Source organism: Camponotus vicinus, unplaced genomic scaffold, assembly GCF_025532165.1.
Source record: "Camponotus vicinus isolate PSW18456_S1 unplaced genomic scaffold, iyCamVici1.0 SCAF_6, whole genome shotgun sequence".
Taxonomy (NCBI): domain Eukaryota; kingdom Metazoa; phylum Arthropoda; class Insecta; order Hymenoptera; family Formicidae; genus Camponotus; species Camponotus vicinus.
The window spans coordinates 2,591,152-2,606,685 of NW_028141978.1; the positions used below are offsets into that span (position 1 = coordinate 2,591,152).

The following is a 15,534-nucleotide window of genomic DNA, read 5'->3' on the forward strand; positions in this document are numbered from 1 at the left end:
GTGCTTCTCAATAAAGCCTACTGCGACTCGTCCTCATTCGTGATTTTTAGAGCTTAGTAGTGGACATGTTTTAAGTGTAAATAATTATTTAAATCGTTTTGTTTAAATTACATATTACCCGTGTGAAATTTATTTTCCAAATGACAGATTCATATGAGAAATATTTATTTAAAATCCAATAATTGAATTTAAGGAAAATAATTAGAAAAGTGATACTATTTATTTCAGTAATCATCATTAATTTGGCGCCAATTAACAATTTATAATTTAATAAGAGAAATTGCATTATGAAAATAATATTATGTGAAGAATTTCAAATATTTTACTGTTCGTATAATGAAAGAAATAATTGACTAATTAAAGAAAGAACAATATAATCATATTATTTTTAGAAAGTACTTGGAAATGAATATGATTAATTAGCAATACTACGATATGATCTAATTTTGATATTTATGGAAATTTTCAGTTATTCTTGGCGATAAAAATTACGGCAATTTTTGTTTATCGAGCCTCGGGTCTCAAAGTGAAAAGAAATATGACAAAGTAATCGCGAAAAGTGTAAAGTGAGCGTGAGGTGTGACTCGAGTACGCTCGACATAAGCGATAGACGAATGAGCGCAGCAACGTCGGCCGACAATTGCCAATTAGTCAGCCCGACCTGTTAGGTCAATTGGACTCGCGTTTCCAACCGATTCAGGAGTCCGGTCATGTCCTACCGTGAAATTACTCGCGTTGGCCACACGCGTCGCTGACGTTTCCCTGGACCACCGTTCTTGGCGAGACGCGCATAAATATCATCATCTTGGCGGACGGAACAGCTTGAATTTTTTATGAAAAAACTAACATGTTGTATATGCAACACTATTATAAATCTGTTTGAGTGCAATTATATTTACATCATTGAATAACACGACGATACAATAATACATCAAGAAACGGATAGAAGCAACAGACATCTCTCTGCTGACCGTCAGCTGCTACTGGTTTGATAGCCGATTTTTACGTGAGACTGTACACGCACACGTGTATCCCCGAGGCGCACGCATGTTCGTCTCGACGACATATGGCAGTGCTCCAACAAGTGGCGGTAAAAACGAGTCGTACGTGTGCGCGTATGCATGTGCAGATATCGGTTGTACACGCAACGTGACGTCCATTGTTCAGAGATGGCCTGTAAAGGGATGTCGTATATTTCATTCCATCATCGATTTTCTATTCAAAAAATTTACTATCGTCCAAATGGACTACGGAACATATACCGCCAATTATATTTCAATATTCCAGATTTTTACATGCCACGTACGCTTCGAGATCTTGTTTAGGATTTTTATGAATTTAAAAAAATTAATCGAGAATGGAGCACGTTTATCGATCCTGGGAAATTCTACGGCGATGCCGTAATTCTTTTTTTTATAAACCGGCAAAAAGCCGCTTCATCCTCATCCTTTCTCGCGTCCTAATATTTATCTTCGTTTAGGTCCGTCCCGCTCGCCATCTGTAACCTTTCGCTGAGATGCGCGATGCGTTGTCAACGTAACGAAGTTAAAGGAGCGGGCTGTTTTGTTAATTGGTTTTCTGATGAGTGCGCGAGTAAAGAATAGGTAATTGCGAGAATTCGCGGCAGCTCATTTTTTTATGAAACTCTACGAACTTTGTTCGTTTCATCATCGTTACCCTTTCCGAATAGACCGCATTTGCCCCGAGATTCAAGATTTATGGCAATTTTATGAAAAGCGACGTGATAAAATTAAAACGTAGGGTCGTTACCTTTCTCTCGATAAGACCGCCGGTTAAAAGTAAGCAATCGATGCTGTGTAAAATTGGATAAAGCTTCCGCAATTTTTTATAAACTGACAGATTTTTTTCCTTCTTATCTGTATCGTTTGCGAATACGTTGTGTAAAGCAAAAAAACACGGCTTATAATCATAAATTAAGGAATTAAGAAGCTCTTGACGAGGACGTCGATGATCTCTTTTAATATCAATCGTCGTAAATGTATTTTTATTTTACGTAAATTGCGTTCTCTTTGTTCCACTTTCATCGGTGCTTGTCGCACCCGATGGCGGCGTGCACTTTGGGCGATTTATCTTACCCACATGCACATGTAAAACGCGCCAGACGCGCGTTCGCTGCCACAGGACGACGGGCAACGATGCGAAATTACCAAGGCCAAGGCCAGCCAGTGCCGTGTCAAGAAATTCTCGTTCCACCTGGCTTTCTCTCCTCGCCATTGTTCCGAGGAACACGGCGAATATCCGTTGATTATCGTGCCGGGCAATCTGGCGCAAGGGCGCGTGAAGAAGTAGGAAGGAGGGGCGGGGAGAGGAAGAATTAAAAAGGACGAGAACGAGGAGGAAAAGGGGGAGAGCTACGGAGAGTAGGTAGGCAGAAGGAAGAGGCGAAAACATGGCGGCTATTTTGTTGCTTTGCTAAGAAGAAAATAATGGGAATAAAGAAAATGGAGAGGGAAAATAAAACTAGCGCGACGCGGCGCGGTGCGGAAAAAACGATGGCGGAAATTTAGCATAAAATTACGCGAGAATGGCGGGTGGTTAACGAGAGGAGTCGTTCGGACGGACCGACGAACCTACGGCGGGATGCGTCGATTGTAATTCAAATCGTGACTCGGTATGTGGCCGCGTACAATCACCGGCAAAAGTTGCCGATCAAGTACGTCGCGCGTGCTTTCAAAGGAGCCTACCTCGATGCGAACATAAAGACGCAGATCGCGTGAATTGATGTCACCTTGAAGTCACTATTTTTAACGTTTAAATAATAGAGAGCGTTTGTAAAAGAAACGACACATCAGAAAAAACGTGAAAGATTCTTAAATATTTGAGTCATGTTTAATTGATATCCTGTATTCTTGAGGCGTTAAAAATTATTAAAGAAATAAAATATGTCTATTAATATTCAAGGGAGGTTTGGATAATCTCTCTCGGGGAGGAGATAATTTCGGCGGAAACAGCCTCTGGAGGCTTATTTCTGGTCGGTACGATGCACCGTTTTGTTTTCCTGGTGCGCTTCCTTACCGTCGGCGAACGAGCCCGGATTCTACCTTATCCTCCAGTGGCTAAGAGAGCCAGTCCAGTCAGCTGTTTAAGAAAAAACCCGCCGATTGATAGACGTCAAGGCCGATCGGCCGATTGACAGATACGATCTCGAAAGTCGCGTCACGACGGTTTAATTAAAAGGAATCTCGTTCATGATCACCTACATGAATTTAGAACGATTCTCCTTCTCTCCTCTTGTCGAAGTCTCTTGCGTATTACTTCCTTCTCGCATTTTTCGTTCTTGTGTGATTCGCGCGATGGAATGTTCGATACGGGATAATCTCGCGACAAAAATAGAGAATCGTCTCGAATGCGTCTTCTCATTAATTAAAGATCTTGTTATAACTGTTGGTAGCCCGACGCGAACATCCTACTTCCGGCATCTCTGATGAATACTGAATTTATCTAGGAATTCATACAATATTTAGTAATTTTAAATCAATAGAAATACAGCGAGCTTAAACTGAGGGGCAGGGTTCTTTAATAATTTAAATAATGGAAAAGTCAATTTTCTGTAGGCGAAGGGCAGTTTAAATAGTACAATTAGCTTGTTATATGCTCTAATTTTTCAACGAGTGGCCAGCGAGCTTCCTCGCATCAGTCTTCTCATTTTTTACCCCTGACCGAACCCCTTTGTATTCCGCGCTGTGTAAATAATGTATCCCGAGAAAAGGGAAGGCCGTCATGAATAAATTGAAACTTCACCGGGGTGGGTGTCGCACCGGAGAAAGGCTTGACCGTGTTGTCTCATTAGCATGCAAATTTTGCGAGGATGGGGTGTGTCGGATGCTCTCTCGTTCTTCTCCCGTTCGGTAAATTCGTTCTTCTTTCGCACTCTCCTCGACCTTCGTTTCTTTCTCCCTGCCAACCTGAATCTTCCAACGAACGAGCCGTTTTCGTCGAACCCCGTGTCAGCAGCTCGAGTAACTGCGACCGCCACCGGTTATCTCGACCGGGGATTACGTTACTTGATAACGCACGTTCACGCTTTGCAACAGTGATTCTTGAGGCTTCTCGTCACGATACGTATTACTAGAGCTGCCATTTCGCGTCGATTATATTTTTTAAGCGGTTCCGTTATAAAATAATGCTGCCGTACCGATAAAATATCTCTCGCGTCGTTCAATCTTGAAGAAAATTAACTCTCACTGCTTGTAAATGTAAATAAAATATATATTATTTTAGAGAAAAAAATATCCTATATTTATCTGTCAAAATATAAAGGTACGATAATAATAATAATAATAATAAATAATCGCAAATGGTCGTACCAGAGTTATCATTCTGAGAATTCGTTTGTTAAAATGCTGGGGATGTCTCCACAGCACAGTGTAATAACGTAGAACGCAGCCCAATTGGTTATCATAACCGCGAGAAATCTTGTTAAGAAGAAAATATGTTACTTCGTGATGGAGACATTCCTGTTTCTTGCTTACGCTCGCAGCTTCTTCCTCCACCTTTATTGCACCGCGAGGGTGGAAAGCATAGAAATTTGAATTATTGCTCATTAAGGTCTCGTGCCGTGAGAATAAAGGCCGACTTCCGCGATGTGTTGAAGGGACGGAAAGGGATGGTGGGGGAGGAAGGATAGGTGCGATTATAAATTTGTGAGATAATGGCGGTGCGGTACTTTTAATTAAAAAGCCGCGCGCGGCTTTCTCGGTGCCACCGCGAATTACGTTAAATACGGGGGAAACTTACGCTCCCTCCCCGATGGCGATGGGGCGGCCGTTGTAGAATTTGCCATTCTCTTGATTTTCGCGTTTGCTTATCGCCTCGCATCGCGATGTTAGGACCGACGACAAATAATAGCGAGAAATGGTCGCGTATTTTTTCATTCTCTTAAACAAACGAGAAGGAATTTATTTTTATCGTAGATCTTATATATTATCGGTAGTTTCTTTTTTCGAGCGGAAAAAATTTGCAATTTTATTTATTTCCTTCTACTCGTAAAGTAATTTGCTTGATCGGTGACAGTTCGTAGATGTAGTTCGCGGAACGCGTTAAATTTAAATGTAGCATCGCGTGTCGTATGTGAGACCCGAATAGACAATTCCGGCATCCTTCCGGCTGTCTCTCGGCAGCTACCAGCCACGTCGCGGAAACTTTGACTATGGAAGTTACAGCTTTGGCCGAGACAAGTTGGATCGGCAAAGTTATCCCTGGAACGTCCTCGCCGCACGCAATAGCCTTCGTCTTCCTATGGAAACGAGACCGTTTTGAATTCTTCCTCGTCGTTGTGTTTCGTTCTGCAACGTCGGAATTGTGCGAGGATGAAGGGCTACGGAAATGTTGGACGTTTGTTGTTGGCGCTGAGGATGTACATGAACTCTCAATTCAATATAGACTCTCATTTCACTTTTTCTCATTCTTTCTCTTTTTCATATAATTAGTCAAAGTATGCGTAAAAATATTTAAATTTTGTGACTGTTTTGATGAGAGTATATAAGCGATATTTATAACAACGTTTACATTTATTTAAAAATACCGAAACCATTTTTTACTTTGTCTCGTACTTGACGTTGCTTGATAATGAAAGCGGACGGGCAAATCTCGTACAATTTCGAGATATAGTTGAAACAACCCCTGAAAATAAATGTTGAAGTTTAATTTATCGCATATATTTTAAAATCATCATACCTAAAGGAAATTTTACATCGCTTGGAATAAATACTGATAACAAAAAATAAACCGAGATACTCTGACGACGTTAAAATCGCGGAAAAATTAAAAAATAACTAAACTGATAAAATAATTGTATAACGTGCTATTTTATAATCAACCGCGTGCGAGATCCAGATGCGTACAAAAACTGTTCTCTCTCGCAGCGTATTTTAATCTCGGGCAGCGGTCGTTTCGTGACGCGAACGTTCGCGGGTTAATTTGTTTGGTGACGGTGCAAAACCGCTGTCACGTGTCGCCCGCGATCCGACGAAGCGCGAAGCGTCGGCGGTACTACTCACGAGCGATTCGCCGCGAGAGACACGTACGCGCGACAGCAGGCGCAGCGCGCGCGGTGCCACGCGTGTGCCATCGGCGCGCGCGACACGACGAAAACGTGCACTCCGGGAACGCAGCCTCCGGGGCACCTGTTACACGACCGTGACAAATCTTGTAACGGTTCGTTGCGCGCACGCCGCCGATAAAGCCCTTAGCCACGATGACTGGGCGCGAAGTGTCAGTGAATTATTGGGCTGTCATCGCATGTCGATAACCGACAAGATTGAGGAATCGTTTTACGTAATCGTTTGCGTCTTTTTTTTCTTAGTCTCATTCGAGTCATTCTCGATTCGCATAAATTAAGCGAGAAACAAAAGCGCCTACTTCAAAATATTCGACCTTATAATTTTTAAATAATAAAAAGTATTTTAAAATTGCTGAAATTTTTGCGAATTTATATTACGTATTTTATTTTGTTTAGATATATTTTTTTATTTTATATGTTATTTATATTTTATATTTTTCTTTAATTACAATTCTCTATGCGAAATTCGCTGCTCGAAAACTCATATTTTTCATCGAAATTCCAGATATTATTATATTTAATTGTATAATGTGATCTCCTAAATCTTTTTAGAAAGGTATGAAATTTTCTAATTCAAAGTATTAATTCCCTTCTTGCATCTAGAGCTGTTGAGAGAATTTAATTTCTTGACATTTTAATTTGAGATTTAATTGCAAATTATAATACAATATTCAAACCGTAAATCTATTTTGCCGTGAAATATTGGCGTGTAAATTTACCGTGTCGTGATTACGTAGTCGTGACGTTACGTTCGTTTTATGCGACAGTTACGAAAGTTTCGCATTTAGTGTAGATCCGGTTACATCCAGTGCTTCTTCCGGACTTTGGCAAACTTCCGCCAATTTCTCGTTTCAAACTCGGGGAATTTTTCGTCGCTCCTGGAGCGTGTAAATCTTGTAAGGAGAGCAATCGCCATGGAACTCGGGGCGAAATTTTTTAACGGAATTACGACGACTTTTCATTAACAGAATTTGTCGATAAAACACGCTTACTTTGTATTTTTAAATATTATGAATATTTATAATTCTCTCTTTTTTCTATTTATCGAATGAATATTTTGTTAATCATATATTGTTATATCGCAATATATATATATTAATCAACATGACAAGTTTTATCTCTAACGAATAGTACAAATATACGTTTTGTTTCACTGAAAGCGATGCAGCGTGACATATATTTCATGATAACAATAATAATATTGCTAAAACGTTGTTTCTATTTTTGACACTACTTTGCTGCGATCGATTTTGACCTTTTTTTCCTCTGTTTGTTTCAGGTGAGTTTTTTTTAGTTTCTTGAGGGACAAGAGAGACTTCAGCACGGCGAGTTGGTGAGTTAAGGTCAAAAGTTTCTTAAAGATCTTTTCCCTTGCTGGGCGTAGCGGTTTGCTACCGAGAGATTTCTGCTAGACGAGTTTAAAATCAGATTTGGCATCGAGATACTATCTATATCGAAAGTGAGAATATATCGAGTATTTAAAACTTAATTATTGATTGCAATGATCCAGCAAGATCAATTGCGTTGTTTCAAAATTTTTCAAAATTGGCAATTTAATACGGATAGAAAATAAAATGTATTCCTTACGTATAAAATCAGATTATAATTTATAAAATTTCAAATTAGAATATATATTTTTATTTTAGGATTCTTACGCACACGCATATAATTTTCATAATTTATATAAATTTATATTTAAATATATATTTTATACAACTCGTCTGTCAGTCTCCCGATTGGAACGTTTATTAAGCAAGCGGGTAAAAGTTGTCCGGATAAACAAAGCTCGTTAGTCTCTGCAGGAACGCTTTTGCCGAATGTGTTCGCCGAAGTAAGTAAAAAGTCCACCCGCAAGGGGGACGAAACGAGAGCGCGGACGATTGGGAAATCGATGAGGCCGTGTCGGGAGCGATGGCGAAATTCTAAATAACCGATTGCACCCCGGGGTACGGTAGCCCGGTTACCCCGAAACGGCCGAGACGATACGTGGTTCTCGCGCGACGGAGAATCGTTGCCTCCAAGAGGAAACGGCCGCGGCGTCATTACGCATTTACAAAACGGAATTGCGTTCCTCAATCTGAGGGCTCCGGAAGCCCCAGTTGGTTTCTTCATGAGGCTCGTTCCCTTATTGCCGACTCGGCACAGCTCTGGCCTGGCTCCTCGCGATATGCGATACGATGCCTCGCCTAAAAATCTCAGTCGCGATAACTCGCTCTCCTCCGCACCGGTACTTTCCGCGAATGCGGAATGTTCCCTCATTTCGAGATTGAAATAAATATTAGAGAACCTTATTCGATCCGTGTACGCGCTTCGCCTTTTTTTTCAGTGCTGGAATACCGAAGGTCGGAGAGTTGCCATTTATTTGATATATTAAATTTGGGAAATTTACCAAAGCACACACTTTTCTCTCGGTTTGCAAAAATTATGGGCTTTTTATACTTAAGCTTTTTTTTTACCGAAGCACGTTTTTCTTTTACGATTCTTTTACGAAAGAAACATGACGATAAGGCACGTTAGGGACAATCCGTAACGTTTTGCGTTCAAACGAAAGAGTGTTCCTCGCGAACAGTTGATTTTCGAAAATTACGAAGAGCCGCTCAAAATACACGACGGTCCCCTCGCAAACATATTATCTCGGTAACGAGACCGTGGAAATTAATTGTAACGCCTGACTCGACCCGCGACGTGTCGAGCACGTGTCGGGGATTTACGCGACTAATAACCGTAATTTATGGCATGAATCATTTAGTCTCTGTTTTATAAAATGACTTATTTTCCGCATAGCAAGATTCGTTGAGGAAAAAAAACACATTTATTACGCACACAAATTCTTTAACGTAAATTCTTTACGTAGCTACAGTAGAAATTTATTCATAAATTAAATTAAAAAATCAAATAAAACAAATAAATATTAGATTGTAGAAAGTTAAAATGAATTATAACCCATCAAACAAAAAAAGAGAGAGAATATGTTACAACCGTAAGTTCCATTTTCGCCTTCTCTCATATCATCGAATTATTCGATTGTCGATAGCGCGTCACCGATCGATGCCTGCATCGTTTTGCGAGCAATCGTCGATTTCCCGCGCGATGCGGTTCTCGCGGGGAATCGCGAATTGGTTCGACGCCAGCATCCTCGGCATCGGGAAGCAAGGTCGGAAGATGGCCGGCGAGAACGAAATTGTGTTACCGTGCAGCACGATGTGCCGAGGTGGGGGGGGAGGGAGGGGGAAATGGAGGACGAGTGGTGGTGGGTAGCCCGGTGCGTGGAAATTTTCCCCACCTGTTGCCAAACAATTCCCATGGAAACGAAGTTACGGTCATGGTTTCCGCCGAATAAATACCGCGCACCGTAGGTAGGTAACAACGCACGCGCGCGCACTCGTCCGACAATTCGCTCGATGAGAAATGCGTTTTCCGGACGAGAGAATGAAGAGAAAACGGCTTTCGTTTGCGTTGACTTGCCGCAAAAAGGGACACCCGATACCGCTTCCATTAACGTTGATTAACGCTGAACTCTCGTTTGGACTTTTGCTCATTCGTATATTTGCAGCGAGGTTCTAATTCAGGAAAAAAAGGTCTCTTATTTATTTAATTATCTCGATACAAAAGATATCGTTTGTGCGTCCAAATACAAATATATTTTATAATTATGTAAAATCAAATTTTTTTCGAAATAATGCATTTTCTCTCATCCTTTGATATCTTTTGATATCATTTATAGAAAATATTTCATACAATCATGGATATTAAATTTGAATTTCATATTATTATAAGCATGATGAAGATATAATATTTTACATAAAATATAGGCAAGGGATAAAACTTTAATTAAGAATTTAGTGGATAATTATTCGATGTTTCGTCTGCCTTAAGAGCGACGAATCGACGAAATATTTTGCGATGATTTTCTTTCAAACATCTGATATGCTCGCTATCGCTGGAAGACACTCGTCGAGAAGCGGAAGCGCTCTGACTTAAAAATGTAGAGATTTTAATTAGAGACGTCTCTTGTCGCCGCCTCGAAGATCAGAGTCGTAATATAAGAGCCGTCGTCGCCGACGTCGACGCGACCGCACCGTAGGGAGTGCAATATACCCTGGAAGCCGTCGGGGGTCGTCTGCGATGAGTTGCCTCACGTCGAGCCGCGGCGAGATACGATTTATATTTTTTAATCAGCACTAGCGTCCCCCCCCCCCAACGTCTTGCGACGTTAGTAACTCTTCTAATTCTTTCTCGCATTGTTCGGCAACGCGTGTACAAATCGCGCGACATTAATCGCGACTCGTCATATTTATATCCGACGTTTCTTTCAAATTACGAAGATGCAAAGTCAACGTTAATTTTGTGGACAACTTTTGCAAAGAAAGCCTCTCTTGTGTGCCTTCGAGTAAAATTTCCGAGTAACACACCGCGGATGTGTAAATGCCACTCGCGTTAACGATAAGTAATCTCAGTCGCTAATAAACATCGCGCTACTCGGGAACGGGCGAGAGACACAACGGGGTCTCCCCTTCGAGAGATAAATTGCACCGTGTATACATCTTGCCTGGTGACGTAAACGATGAACGTGCTACGAGACGCATCTAATAGAATTTTTCTCTCGCGACAAAACTGCGAGCGCGTGCGCGCAAGGATTTACGACGTATACACGGTGTCGTTCGAGACGACACCGTCGGAGTTAATCGTTATCTTCCCACGGGAGGACCAGCCCGAGAAGAGAGAGCCGGCTGGATGCGCGACGCGGCACGTCTTTCCGGGTGTATGTACCTATCCACAGTCTGGTTGGCTACAGATATCACCTGGTCGCATTTTATCGCTCGTTGAAGGCGCGGCGGGAGAGACTGGCCTAATAATTTATAGCGACAAGGACGCACGTCTCCGTTATTGGCCCATAAAGAACCCTCGCTATGGTCGTGCTCGCGTATATACACCATCATCTTCTCTCCCTCCCGATCCTATTGTGTTTTATATCGTCGCGTTCGGTTCTTCACCGTCGCCGGATCACCGTGATGTTGACTCGTGAAGGCTGGGAATTGTCGCTTGATGCTCTTTAAACGGCTCCTGAAAATTTTAAACGTCATGTTATTGTGCTTCTGTATATTGCATATTTCCTTTCTTTCTCCAATAATGCTGCTATAATAAACTAAATTTGAATAAACTAATAACAATTTGAATTGCTTTACAGTTAACAGCATAGTGAATTTATGATATATCTGCGCTTTAAGACGGCGTAATATATTTTAAATAATAATATAAAGATTAGATTTCTGTTCCGACGGATACATTTGTCCAGCTTATGTCTCTTATATGCCGGTAGTTTCTTCAGAGACAATCGTTAAGTTCGTTATATTATTTCTACCGGAAGAGAGGGTAATATTGCGGTTATAAACCAGAGTCTCGCCGACGATGGCGGAAAGAGTTAGTGACGGTCCTCGTAAACACAATAATTTTAGGGTTTTTCTTTCTTTTTCACGAAACCATCTCACAGTCTGGACTGTCTCGTCTGATTCAGAAACATCCAGCGGCTTAATGCCTCGATAAACTCATTAAACGCGCGCTTTAAATAGGCATCGTCGGGTTATCTACCTCTTTGTCACATCGCGCGTTGGCGGAATTGGATTAAACGATTACGAATCGAATATATAATTTTTGAATTAATTTTTCTTTCCTTGAATTAATTTTTCTTTCTTTGAATTAATTTTTCTTCGACACGTTTGTTCGAGTTACTAATCGACGCGTTCCCCCAACAAATTAAAAGCAAGGCGCTCGCGAAATTATGTCTTTACTCGTGCGTCGTTCCAGTTGCCGGCGACGACACTTCTTCGTTTCAAGGGCCGTCTTGAGTGCCTCTTAATATTAATGCCGGGGGACTGCCATTGTGCCGTCGTTATTGGCGCCCTCGTATTAATCCGGGCGCTGTATCTACCTACTTACCTACCTACCCATCTACCGTGGAAATTTGTAGGCGATCGTAAATTTTAAAACTCGCCCACGCACCTGCGCGCGCCCCGCCATTTTCGACAGCTTAATTGTACGCACTGCGAACTTTACTGTTTTATCCGCGGCATAATTTTATCACCATCTCTTTGCTTTGCGACGAAAGTCTTGGAAAACACCCCCGCGATTAATGCTCTTCGATTTCGCACGCACTTTTGAATCGCGGCGGAAAATTGCGAATGTTTTCCGCCGCGACGACACGGGAGTAGAAATCCCGCGCAATTACGGACGGATTAATTATTGTATTAATATTTTATGACGGGGCAGTGGCGCAAATGTTAATTATGTAACACGGTTGATTGTGCTCCGTTTTAATAGCTTATTAATGCGTGCTCATTATGCGTGTACGATGCGAACGTTAATTATTAATGCAAACGGTGTGTGTTGCGTATGCTATTATTGTTTTTCTTCTTTTCGCAATACAGGATGACTAATCGTCGATAATTACATACTTTCCCCTCATCGTGCCTCGAAATATAGATATTAAAATTGGAGGGATTTCTGTCTGTACGCGTCCCTATAACAATTTTATGATGAAATAAAGCAAGTACTCTTGTGCTGATGAGCGAATCATTATCGAGGATTAATGCGATTTAATATTACACGAAGGATATTGTAAAATAATGAGTTTTGAAGCAGCCTCTATTGCATTCCAACGTGTCATTCGGGGGCTCATTATTCATTTGGAATTAACATTCTAAAATTAAATTAACTAGAGACTTGTCCGAGGGTTGTCGCTGATTCTGATTGGCCGACTATTAACGACGATCGATCGTAACGATCACGGCCCGCGACAAATACAAATTAATTAATAACCTTCATAAAACATTTGCGGGAGCGGAGCAGCTTAACGGCACCGTTCTCTCTCTCTCTCTCTCTCTCTCTCTCTCTCTCTCTCTCGAGCGGTTAGTTAATATCCGTTAAATTATCTCTGGTACTTACGCAAAGATAATTAATTTACGCATCCCGTTGCATCATATTCGCGCACGCGCGAAAATAAGAGAAATAGATGTGTATATCCGTTAGGACGGAAACAGCTGATTGATGTACAAATGAATTGAAAATTTCTAAAAAAGATGTACGCATGTTCGAAAGGATTCGTGTCTGTTTCTTGTATATTTTGAAGACTTTGCATTATTTTATATAGAAATGGCGTATTTTTCTTTCACGCCAACAGCGCGATGGATGTTGTTGCCTTCGAAATAACGACCGCCGTGCGAGAGTTAAATATTAGAATTGGGAGAAACACTTCTCTTTCTCTCTCTCTGTAGTAGCGGAGCACCACGGAGAAACATTCCGCCGTCTAACAAATTCCCTCGAAGGGCTTTCTTTTTTGTTTCTCAACTCGTAACAGCCCTTCGCCCGCTTCTCGCGCGTACGAAAGATTAAAGTTTAAACGTCGCGCGTCTGCGTCGAGAAAGAAGGGAGAGAGAGAAAGAGAGGGAGAGAGAAAGGAAGAAAAACTAGTAAGGTACTTCTTTAATTTCTCTACCTGCGCGAGCAGGCTCTTTAAAGCGATTGCACGCGCGCGTTTTCCCTGATTGACTTCCACTTTGCAGAGAATCTCATGGTGTACCCGGCGGGTGGAGAGATGCTTCGTGTGCTTTCTCTCCCTATCTCTCTCTTTCTTATCGTTGCATCGCCACCGGAGTGACTCGCGTTTATTTCGCGAGATGCTACTTCTCGCGCGAGTTCACTGCCCGTAATTACTCCGGTTCGACTCTCGCTCACTTACTTCGCTCGCCTTTCTTCGTCGTCGGTCTTTCCGATGTTTCCCGCTTCTGCGATTAAGTGATTGCAAACCAGAAGCACAACTGCCTCCTCCGTTCACTTTCTTCTTCTTCTTCTTCTCTCTCTCTTTTTCTTTCTCTTTCATTTGTATTCTTGTTTCCTAGTACGTGCTGCATATTTTCTTTTATTGTAAATTTATAAATTTTTTTATCTTTGTCTTTTTTATAAAAACGATACGTTTTTCATATTTAAATTATCAATATCTTTTTATAAAGTTTTAATTTATTCTATCCCTTTTTACTCAATGCTTTTAATTCAGAAAGACAAGTACGTCAGTCAGCTTGATTGATCACCATTTTATTCATTTTCGTTATTAACGCGAAATTACTTATCGAACATTTATAAATTATATACGAGACAAAGAAACGAAAGAGGATCTGAAAGTTAGCCATTAATCGTGGGCGCGCATTAAAAAATTCGGCGAATCGGTCGATGCGTAATGATTATTAATCGCGACTCGGCTTGCGTGGCGCGTTTTTATTACCGGCGATGCCGATAATGCGAGCTATCATTTTCCGCAGGCCGCGTGCATTAAATGAGACATTAAATCGGATACTAAAATCGAGCCGCGCGAGACAAAGTCCATCCGTGCCGATGTGACACCTCGCGGCTTCTGGCCAATCGTTAAAACGTCTCTGTGGAATGATCGTTCGTAAATCAACCGCGGTTTCGAACGAACATTCGTCATGCCGCGAGCAAGCTTTTTTTTCCCCCGTTCTCATTCGTGTCTGCCGATAACCGAAAAAGAACGGCACAAGTGATATGAAAAATGGTATGACGAAAAGCTTATTGGGTCCGTTCTATCTAGTCGTTCTTTACGCTTATCAATGTTACTATCTCTTCTCTTTTTTCCTCTCAATACCCGAAAAAGGCGAATATTTGTCTATTCTATTTTAGAGGCAAAATGTGTGTGAATAAGTGCAAAATTAAAGAGACCATCGCGGAAAGAGAGAGGTACAGTCGCGTGAATTGGGAATCGGTTTGTTTCAGTCGAATGCTAAACTGCCGCCGAAATTGCGGTTCAATTAGTGAGCGGGAAATGTATGCGGAAATTCGCAGGAGGGCAGCGACGAGGGTGGAAAAAGCCACGTTCCCGCGGGACGATATACGCGAAAAATAGTTACCGTGAAGGGACAATTATAATTTTCACTAGCGTCGGTTTTATTAATCGGTGTTTGTCGAGCCTGAATTACAATTACAATGTCATGTCTATGTTGATTGAGATTTTGTTTTCTTTCTTTTTTTTTGCCTTTACTCGCGCGTTATTTTATGTCGGGCACCTAGCTTCATAATTTCCGCGTGATTGTCGTCCCGTGTTTTTAATGCATATTTACCTGGGCACAATATGTACCCTGCATATTTCATGGGATTTAACGTGCAATATTTTACTGCGGCACAAACGCATAAATTATCTTTGATCATTCGACGTCGCGTAGTTTTCTTTTGTTCCCCCTTTAAAACAATTTAATATGTACCTTGTAGAGTCCTTTCATCCTTTTTCACGCGTGCTTGTATTATTTATGATAAAAATGTAGGAAACGGCTGTTAGTTTTATATGTCGTAAAACATCGCAAGACAAGAAAAGTACTCGATGTCTCCTAATGATCTTGCGACAGCGCGAGATGTTCTCTCGAGCAAGTTTGCAACAACGTTTCTAGAGT

General features: G+C 41.3%; 1 protein-coding gene and 1 long non-coding RNA gene across 20 annotated transcripts in view; one reads left to right on the top strand and one right to left on the bottom strand.

The window, feature by feature from the left end:
• Heph (polypyrimidine tract-binding protein 1 heph) overlaps nucleotides 1–15,534 on the top strand; it is a 364,683-nt gene that overhangs the window by 110,626 nt on the left and 238,523 nt on the right. Inside the window, exon 1 of one of the 18 annotated variants that reach the window (XM_083103274.1) lies at nucleotides 7,370–7,415. The exons of the other annotated variants lie outside the window; for them this stretch is intronic. The gene's annotated coding sequence lies outside the window, so the exon portion shown is untranslated. Of the gene's footprint in view, nucleotides 1–7,369; nucleotides 7,416–15,534 lie in introns of those variants that run through there. 18 annotated transcript variants of the gene reach the window in all.
• On the bottom strand, nucleotides 3,227–6,017 carry LOC145973706 (uncharacterized). 2 transcript variants are annotated; one of them, XR_014439543.1, is made up of 6 exons: nucleotides 5,865–6,017; nucleotides 5,562–5,643; nucleotides 4,759–5,306; nucleotides 4,329–4,514; nucleotides 3,763–4,208; nucleotides 3,227–3,462 (listed from the first exon to the last, which is right to left on the bottom strand). It is a non-coding gene; the product is annotated as an uncharacterized LOC145973706 (long non-coding RNA). The 2 variants fall into 2 exon arrangements; XR_014439542.1 differs by lacking the exon at nucleotides 3,227–3,462 and having other exon boundaries at nucleotides 3,521–4,208.